The sequence below is a fragment of the Octodon degus genome, unplaced genomic scaffold, assembly GCF_000260255.1.
Source record: "Octodon degus isolate 3935 unplaced genomic scaffold, OctDeg1.0 scaffold00024, whole genome shotgun sequence".
Classification (NCBI taxonomy): domain Eukaryota; kingdom Metazoa; phylum Chordata; class Mammalia; order Rodentia; family Octodontidae; genus Octodon; species Octodon degus.
Window position 1 is genome coordinate 15,395,133 of NW_004524600.1, and position 10,453 is coordinate 15,405,585.

The following is a 10,453-nucleotide window of genomic DNA, read 5'->3' on the forward strand; positions in this document are numbered from 1 at the left end:
TTTCACTTAGATGAGTGAATATAATTTGATAAAAGTCTTTCTTTAGGTAATTCATCTAAGAATTGTGCACATATTACAACTGCGCTATTTTCAAAGAATGGGGATTTTATTTGTGGAAACTTTACAAACAATATTCATACAGGAAATTGCATATGAGATGAACACATTTACAAACATGCTCAATTTAAAGTCTGAGAGAGCATTTTTGAAAAACAAAGATAAGGAATACATTTCTGAGCATGCTCAGTTAAAATGTATAGGTTCCAAGGTTAAAAAAAGAAAAATGGTAAACAAGAATATTTTGGGGCATACTCAGTTTTATATGATAATGAAATAAGTTTATTCAATGTTGTTTAAAAGAGTGAATCAGAGTGACTCTGTCTTGGCTGGTTCATACTAAGCTTTTACAAAGACGTGTATCTGAAACAAATTACAAAACAACTTTGATGGTGCATTATTATCTTAAAATTGACAGTAGCCATCTCCACTTTAAATCCAGAAATTTGCCCCTTACGGGTGCAGTCCTCACTCAATGGTTAACAATATAACTTGAGAAAGACTTTTAATTTTTTTTTTTTTTTTTTTTTTTTTGGTGGAACCGGGTATTGAACTCAGGCCCTTATGCTTGCCAGGCAAGCACTTATTCTACTGAGCCATCTCCCCAGCCCCCGAGAAAGACTTTTAAAGTGGAAGGAAAGGGGCCAGGGAGATAGCTTAGTAGAGTAAGTGCTAGCAAGTGCAAGGTCCTGAGTTCAATAACTGGTGCTGCAAGAGAAAAACATAAAATAAATAAATAAATAAATAAATAAATAAATAAATAATAAAGTTGAAGGAAAACAGGCTAATAGAGGGAGATGAAGATAAATGGAGTTCGTAGTCCAGTTCAGTAACATATTGGCTAAACTAGATCCAAGTAGCCACTATGAAAATCACCAGAAGATTCTCCTTCATTAGTCATGTTAGTCATGGGAAGCTATGTTGGTAGTGATACTTCAAATATTTAAACTTGTAATCATGGACATATGGGGAACACATAAGTTGATATATACCCTTCATATGGATTCATCTATGTTCTTTTAAAATACTGGATCAAAATAGAAGTACACACATGAAGCACTTTAAAATGATAAATGTTTATAAAATTTGTCAAAATATTATTAATTTGCATTTCTCTTTAATCTAGAAAGTGTTATGGTAGGAGAAGAAACAGATTTTTTACTTCTTATTATATATGTATGTTTTGTAGTTATTTACAAGCACATAAAATTGAGCAAATAACCATAAATATCAATTTGATCCTAATATTTATGTGAAATAATCAAATAAGTAAGTGAGGAAATGACATCTAACATCTCTGGAGAAACAGTAACAGTTACATATACGTCTTACAACTTCAAGAAAAAGCACAATAAAAAATGAAGTATTAGCTAAATTACAGAGTACTAGCTAACTGCAACAGGAAGGTGAGATTTGAAGAAAAATGTTTTGGCACATGCCTGTATCCCCCCAGCACTGGGGAGGCTGAAAATAGGAGTATTACTACAAGTCTGACCTGTGTAATGAGACGCCGAACCAAATACATAAAAACAGAAAAGAAACAAATGTTTGATGCACACAGAAACACTCAAAAGCATTTGACAACTTCAAAACAATCATCTTTTTTCTCCCTCTATGTGGGAGACATCATAAAGTTGGGAAAAGGTTTTTTCATCTAGCAAGAATTTATGTGAAAATGCATTAAATAAATATGTAAATATGAAACCCACTGTATATCTTTTATTTCATAAATGAATTTTCTGTCCTTCTGTCTCCAATATGAAAAAAAAAATAGGGCCAGAGAGACAGATCAGTAGAATAAGAGTTTGTTTGGCAAGCACAAGGGCCTGAGTTCAATCCCCAGATCCACCAAAAAAAAAAAAAAAAAAGAATTTTTTTGTCTGTATGAATTGATTTTTTAAGATTAATTTTATTGGTACATTATAGATATACATAATGATCACATTTATCATAAAGAATTTGTACCTATACATAATATTTCTTGGTTCTTATTTTGTCTCCAGTCTCACCTTTCAACACTTCATTTACAAAATCTTTGTTTCCATTATTCTCTACTTTTTCCCTTTCCTTTCCTTCCTCCCACTGTTTATAGTACCCTTTCCCTTTGAACATATTCTTTGCCTTCCCAGTATCTATTACATTTTGGTCCTTATTTATCCTTTTAATTTCTTTCATCATAGAAACGTTTCTATGATGAAACATGCCTGTCCAATTTATTTCACTTCGTAGTACAGTCTCAGTGTGCATTCATTTACCTAGAAATCTTTCATGTTTACCCTTTTTATCACTGAGTAGTCCTCCATTGTATGTAAAAACAACCACACCTATTTTATCCATTCATCCATTGATGGACATTTGGATAGTTTCCAAACTTTAGCTATTATAAACTGTGTGCTTATAAACATGGATGTACATTTATCATTGTAATTTGATGCTTTTAATTCTTTTGGGAAGTTAACAAATTGAGGAAAATTCAATTAAATGGAATCTTCCATTTCAGTTTTTGAGGTCTGTCCTCACTGATTTCTACAGTAGTTGCAGTAGTCCGCATGTCCACTAACAGTAAGAAGGGTCCTTTCTTCCCACAGATCCATTAGTATTTGCTTTTGGTTGATATCTCGACAATAGCCATTTTTTTCCCATGGAGAGATGGTGTTGTTTAACTTGCATTGCTTGACAAGTAAAATTAAACATGTTTTAAATATGTGTTGCAGTGTTTACTTTGGAAGTATCTATTTTGGATGCTCTTTTCTTTTTTTAAAATTGGGACCCAATTTTAATTAATGCAACAGAATGGATGTTGCAGTTATATTTCCAAATGCACTTAGTTCCCTTATCTTTGACACAGGGGCCAAACACCTTCTCTGGAAGAAGGATAACCTCATTAATAAATAGTGCTGGAAAAACTGGCTTTCTACATGCCAAAAATTGAAACTATCACAATGCATTAAAATAAAATCAAAATAGGTCAAAAATCTAAACATTAAAACACAAGCACTAAATCTTCTGATAAATACGGTAAGTTTAACTCTTAAAGTTATAGATGTAAGCAAAAATTGTGAAGAAAGCCCTGATCACACAAGAAATATTACAAAGAACCAAAACTGGGATTTCCTCTTATTAAAAAGCTTTTGCACAGCCAAAGAAACCACCAACAGAGAGAAGAGACAACCCACAGAGTGGGAAACAAATTTTGCCAGCTGTTCCTCAGACAAAGAGTAACACCTAGACTATATAAAGAACTAAAAAGAGATTCAGATCTCCACAAATTCAATCCATTTAAGCACATTTTAGTATTCATTCTCATTAGAAATTTGGAAATTTCTAAAATTAAAAAAAAGTTTTCATCTTAATTATTTATATATTTCTTAAGTAATAATGGTTATGGCATCATATTACAAAACAACTTTCAATACATGAGATTATAACATTCTACATGGTTTCTAAATACAGAAATAAAAATTTAAGAAAAACAACTACTCATACCAAAATATTTATATTAATTCTTTTATACAATATGATTCTATATACAGTATTCAGGAAAATATTGAATTTCTTAAAAATGTTTATTAGTACATGTATACTGTGCATAATGATTACACGCAGCATGGAGAGCTGGTACATGTAGAAAATATAATTTAGATCTTTTTCTGCTTCATCTTTTCTTCCCTTCCTTCTCCTCCATCTATAGTTTCAGATATTGATCTCATTTGCTAAACCTCTATCTATGGGAAGAAAAGATTATTTTTTAAGTAGAAAAAATAAGCTTGCTGCTATTAAGACAAGCCACTCCCCAAATGAAGAATAATAAATAAATAAATACTAGAATATATAATTCTACCAAAAATCAAATAATCTAAAATCAAGACATTAAAGATAATGAATTATGCATAACTTTTCTATCAGTTTCCTGGCCAGGTATCAAAGAAAAAGAAATAAGCAAATACACAGAGTCCTACCTGTACCATCAACAAAGAGCAGAAGGCTTGTTGGATCATTATTCCAGACAAATTCTGACCAGTTACCAACTCAGAATCTATATCTGTTAACCTCCCCAACATGGGAGAGAGATCAAAAAGATGAGCTGACATATCGGTGACAAGTTAGATGGAAGGAACAGATGCCAAAAAGTTAACTATGACACAGTAAAGAACATAAAAACTATAAGAATAAAACAACGACAGCTTCAAGGGAGGAGGAAAGAATGCAGAGTTGGTTCAAAATATATCTAACACGCCTCTGGAGAAACTTATGGATTCTGATAAAAAGAAATTCTGACAATGGAAAGGAATAAATAACAGTTAATAGCTCCAATGATATTTAACAAATATTACTAATAGTGTCAATATATGTATCATGGGAGTTATTGAAAACCTAAGAGAGGAGCCCGGGGAGATGGCTCAGTGGAATAAGTGCTTCCCTGGCAAGCACAAGGGCCTGGGTTCAATCCCCGGTTCCGCAAAAAAAAAAAAAAAAAAGAAAGAAAAGAAAAGAAAACCTGAGAGAAAGAAGAAAACGCAAAACAAAACAAATGCTCAGAAATTTTGAACCAAAATTGTACAAACTTGATGAGAATATGAAATATTCAAGACCTACAGCTGTAATTAGTATAAATACAGTCCAGACCTTAACATGTCAGAATTGAATTTTTTTTCCTGTGGCAGGCTCATCCTACACTGGGGGTTGGGATCCCACCACAGTCCTTGCACTTTGCTTAAGCTTGCCTAAGCAGGCCCTTTAGGCCACTGAGCTGTCTCACCAGCCAGAACTGAACTGCTGAAAGCCCCAGCAAAGCGAAAATTTTGAATGCAGTAAGTGGAAAATACTTATTTTACAAAACGGAATTTCAGCGAGTCTCAACTTTAACCTATCTTCAGGAAGAAGTGACAGAGGGTGCCTGTGGTATAGCTCAGCAGCACAGCACCTCTCTGGCAAGCTCCAGGTCCTGAGCCTGATTCAGGCAGGAAGGAATGGAAAGAAAGAAGAATGGAAGGATAGAGGGGAAATGAGAGTGGGCTAAAATATTAAAATTCTTAAAAAGTTAAAATGAAATAGTGTGCCACTTAAAATGCATTCTTGTAGATGCTTAAATAAAGTGTGTAATTAGTGGCATACTAATTATTTATTTGCTTAAAAAGAGACCGGTTATGTAAGAATGGGCAGTATGAGAATAGAGGGGAATAAGTTCTTGTCTGGCAAGTGCAAGGTCCTGAGTTCAATCCCCTGTACCTAAAAAAAAAAAAAGAATAGAGGGAAAAATATGATAAGGTGGAGAATATAAATACCTAGGCAGAGAGCACAAGCCTATCTGTGTCACTATCACCACATGAGTATAGCAGACCAAGTACTACAGCAAGCGACAGATTGGTAGACATTTAGGAGATGAATACTAATAAATAAATAATAAAACAACCACATATGGAAAATATAAGAGAATAGAGCAGAGCAACAGTAAACATAATCTTGAACTTTAGACTTTCTCTGCAGAAACTTATAAATAATGAAATGTGAGGCTTTCCAGAAGATTGGGTCAGGAAGACACAAACCCCACTGGTGAATTCATCTACTGATGAGAGACTGATTGATGGTATTGCTGGGAGGTGATGGAGACTTAAGAAATGGGGTCCACTTGAAGAGGACTTGGGTGTATGGCCTTGAGGATATAACTGGGCCCTGGGTACTTTTTCTCCTGTTCTCCTGCCTCTCTGCCCCCTAGCTCTCATAATTGGAGTGGATACGTGTTGCCAAGTGTCTCCACATCCCCTGCCACCAGGACGCTCTGCTTCACCCAGTGTAATCAACTGACGTGAAACCCTTTCTCCTTCATACTATTTCTGGTATTGGGCACAAAAACCAAAGCTGACTGATCCAACCCATCAGACAAAACGTTGATCATCTGACGTAAAAACCACAGAAGCATACTCTGTAATCAAGTTGTAGGTATTATTGAAAGAAATGCTTGGGTTTTTTTCTGTGAGTTGAATGTACAATCATCACACAAATTCCTCTGATTATCTGTCACAACGGCTAATCTTTTCAAGACAACCTATTTTTGAATACATTCCTTGAGGAAATTAATGGAGTGGGTATTTTGCCTTGTTATCAGTGATTTTTCTCCACAGTGTTTTCCTCACAGATTTATGTAATTAGGAGATTTTCTAACAGCCAAATAAAAGTTATGATTATTATCATCTTTATGTTTCATATCTATAGAGTCCCTGAATAGTCATACATTCCAAATAAAGCTATCATCATTCAACTGTAAAACATTTATATTCAGTAAGTGATGTGAGAATGGCTTTATGCTTTCTAAACAGATGAAGAATAAATCTGTATTCCTAGACTAACCAAAAATGAAAAAAGGATTCTTTTTTAATGCTTAAAAACCCTTGGTATAGAAACACAATGCAACATTAGTATGTTACTACTTACCTGAAATTTCATATGCTCCCTTGGTAATCACTGATCTTGAAAACACTGTTTCCCTCTGGAAATTGAGTTTACTTACATATTTTTGGTTTCTCAGAGTTCTCTTTTATACTAGTAAATTCTCAATAAAATATCCTACTTCATCAAACAAATTCTGCAATTTTAAAAATAGCTATATTTTGCTGATCTATTGAGCGTATCTCTATATTTGATTACTCTGCACCTGTGTGAAGTGATTATTAAATCACTATGAATTCTGAGTGAATTTCAGAGTCTGCTGATCTTACATTGATATTACCCTCACTTATTTATATACTGAACCTGTTTAAAACATCAGACTCATAATAGGCAGCACAGAATACAGATTTGTATTATGTCTGCCAATTGATTCGTAATTTAAGGACTAGCGAGATAGCTCAGCTGACTAAGTGTCTGCTTAGGTAAGTGCAGGGGCTGGGGTCCAATTCATGGCACAAGGTGCCATGTGGGTCCCAACCCTGGGAGTGCTGAGTCAATGACCAAGTTCAGGCTCAGTGGCGCCCGCCTGAAATCCCAGTGATGGGTAGGTTGAAAATAAGAGGGTCACTGTGAGTTAGTGTTCAGTAGTGAGATACTGCACGGAAAAGAAAACCCTAATTCAAGTATGAATCAGTCAAACATGATGGGGGTTTTTAATATCTTATGTAAGAAATTTCTAAGTCATCATTTAAGAGCTAAGACAATGTAATAACATTATAATGTCATTTATCACCAACTGCAAAGCAGTAATGTATGTATATTTGTATGGTCATAAAAGCCTATAAAATATTTTTGCTTCATACATAATTATGAATAGAGTTAATACTATTGCAAGCACTGGAAAATTTTCTTGCATTACAATGATTTTCTATACATTGAAAATTTGTGGGACCGGGGAGATAGCTCAGTAGAATAAGCACTTGTCTGGCAAATGCAGGGTCCTGAGTTCAATCCCTGGTACCGAAAAAAAAAATTGTATGCAACTTTTAAAAAGGAAAGAAAGAAGGAAGGAAAATAAAAGGAGGAAGGGAGGGAAGGAGGAAGGAAGGGAAAAAAGAATGGAGGAAAGAAATAGGAAATGCCAAGGTTTAGTTTTCTTTTTCTGCTTAAAAAGGATTTATCTGAAAATAAACTTATTAAATTAATACAATGTTTGCATTCCATTTCACAAATTTTTGCATTACCTTTTGTTGAAGAATAGTAGCATTTTAACTTTTAAAATATGAAGCAGATGTGAACATACTAAATCTATTTTTATGGCCGTGTGCGCTGTGTATGTGAGCTGGGCTAACTCTGTCCTGAAATGTAGAAATGAAAGTTTAGCTGAATCCCATTCATTTCCATGGATGACCCAGTAGTATCTTTTTCAATATCTACAGAGAATTCTCCAGAAAATATGCTGGTTCAAGTTAAGGGAGCTGAATCATCTGTCTACTGAGCTTTTCTGATGTTTCATTTTCAGATTCTCTTACTGTCAGATATTCTCATTGACCCTTCTCTTCTTTGCTTTGTCCATTGTCTTTGGCATCTTACTATCAGATATTTCTTATTGGAAAGATTTCTCAGTAGCCCTTAAAAGTTTTTGTGTATGTTGCTTAGTATCACCTCCTACTTGGTGCTTATCATCATTTTTTCTCTGTGTGTTTTGCCTCCACCTGCATATTTCTAATGATTTTAGATGCATTATGATTGACTGTCAAGTTGCACAATATTTATCATTTTTGATCCACTCTTCATCCTGTGTCACTTAGTCCTTTATTGCACAGAAGTGATGTATATGGAGTGCCTGCAAAAGCTTCCTTTGTTTTCTTGATTCAGCTGGCTTTGATCCCTGATAGATACCAGCAGGAAATCAGAAAATAGAAGACTACAAAATCAGGTTTTCCAGTCCACTGCCTCTCACCCTACTGGGTTACCATATGTTCCCTATATCCTTTTGCATATGAAAACTACTTCTGTAGGTCACCACATCTATAGTCTCAGTTTTATGTTCTGAGCCTTCACTTTCTAAACAAAACCAATGTGCAATAAAAAAATTAAAAATATTTATTTCTGATTCCCAAAATTCTTTCCAGGAAAAGATTGGATAACTGCAATCACATTAACATTTCCCTAATATTCGTATCTTTAGATGAGTCCTTGGTTTGTTTTCATAACCTGAAGAGATTTTTGAAATAAATCATAAAAAGAAAGAAATGATTGTGAAGAGCTTTGTAGATTTTGACTTTTTTATGAACTGACAGGGGCGCTGAAGAATTAAAGTATCTAATCATATCAAGAGATACAACCCAATATTTGCTAATTACATGAAACTCAAAGCTTCTAGATATTTATTTTCCAAAAGAAAGCTTCCCTCCATGGCATATTTTTTCAAGAGAACACCTGGCACCAGAGAAAAAATTAATAAGATCAAAAGAAGCTTGAAATTCAGGAATATTTTCTGCTAAAGCAGGATATAAGGCTTTGGATAATATTACAACTGTATTAGTAAAGAGGTTGAATTGTACACAGGAATTTCTACAAACTTCTTTTCTATTGCTTCTTAACATTAACAGAACTTAACAAGTTATATTTTTAAGAATGATGTAATTATTCTTGTGGTGCACAAAGCTTGGAATTATATGTATCATTACAACTTTTTTAAAATTGGTTCATTAATAGTACCATGGACAACATTACACTGAAAAATTCAAAGTTAGAAGACACTAGTATAATACCATGTGTTTTAATTTTGAGTAAATAGACATTTGTCTTGCTTATGAACAACATCTACTAAAAAAGCGAAGTAAAGTTACAGCGCTTTCTATGGGCCATTTTCATATATGTTTATTTGAGCAACTTAGATAAGCTGGGTGCAAGTGAAGAATGACTGTTGGAATAATCTCTTTCATATTAGGTGTTTCGTGATACGAAAGACTTAGGTGTATCATTGCTAATTTCTCTGCAATTTTTATACAACCTAAATTATGAACTGATAATTATCTCAGTGATTAAAATACAATGTTTAGTTCAAACTCCAGTTCTGCCAAAAAAGATACGTAGTATTTAATAATTTATGTTTTGTTTCAGATCCAGCATACCCCACCAAACTCTCCTGTGTTCAGAGGTTGACCCCAAGGAGGTTGGATCATCACTGGGGCACTGTGTGGTGAGTGGATTAATCTATAGATGAATTCATGAGAGGCAGGGTGAAGGGCAGGTCACTGGGCCAATGGTCGAGGATATCCTCCTCTCTGGCTCTTCTCTCTTTGCTTCTAGGATACCACAGTATGAGAAGCTTTCTTTCCTCATGCCCTTCCACTATGCCATTTCTGCTTTGGAGCCAAGCAGAAATAGACTGAGATTTGACATCATAATCCAAAATATCCCTCTATTCTCTTACATTGCAGGTGACAAGTATATTTTGTCCCAGTATCGAGAAAGTGGCAATTTAATACCATATATGTGCTGTGTAATTATTTTATTTAGAACTTCAACTCTTCAATATAGCTGAATTTATTGTTTCAATTCTACTGATCTGAGAATAAGCTGTGGGCAGCCTACATTCTAATCAAGTCATTTAGTAAGTGACATCCTGGATAACATGTATTGGGATAGGACACTTTTGCTCAATTGCCAATGGGATTTTGCAGAAAATTCTCTGAACCTTGACAACTACAGATACTTAAAAATCAAATATCCTCCTTTCAATTTCTGTCCCTTTATAGATTGTTCCAGAAACTCAGCGTAAAGTTGAGATTGAGACAATCTGCTTTGGATTCAAACAAACCACTCTACTAGCACTCTCACTGCTAGGTCACAATAACCAATATCCACAATTTAAAGAGGAGGTCTAATTCAGATGACAGTGTCAGGGAAGTCTGTCCATGATCACTTGGCTCCAAGGCAGAAAGGTCACGACAAAAGGCTATGGCAGAGCAACGGTGCATAGTTCTTTGCACCGGAGGAG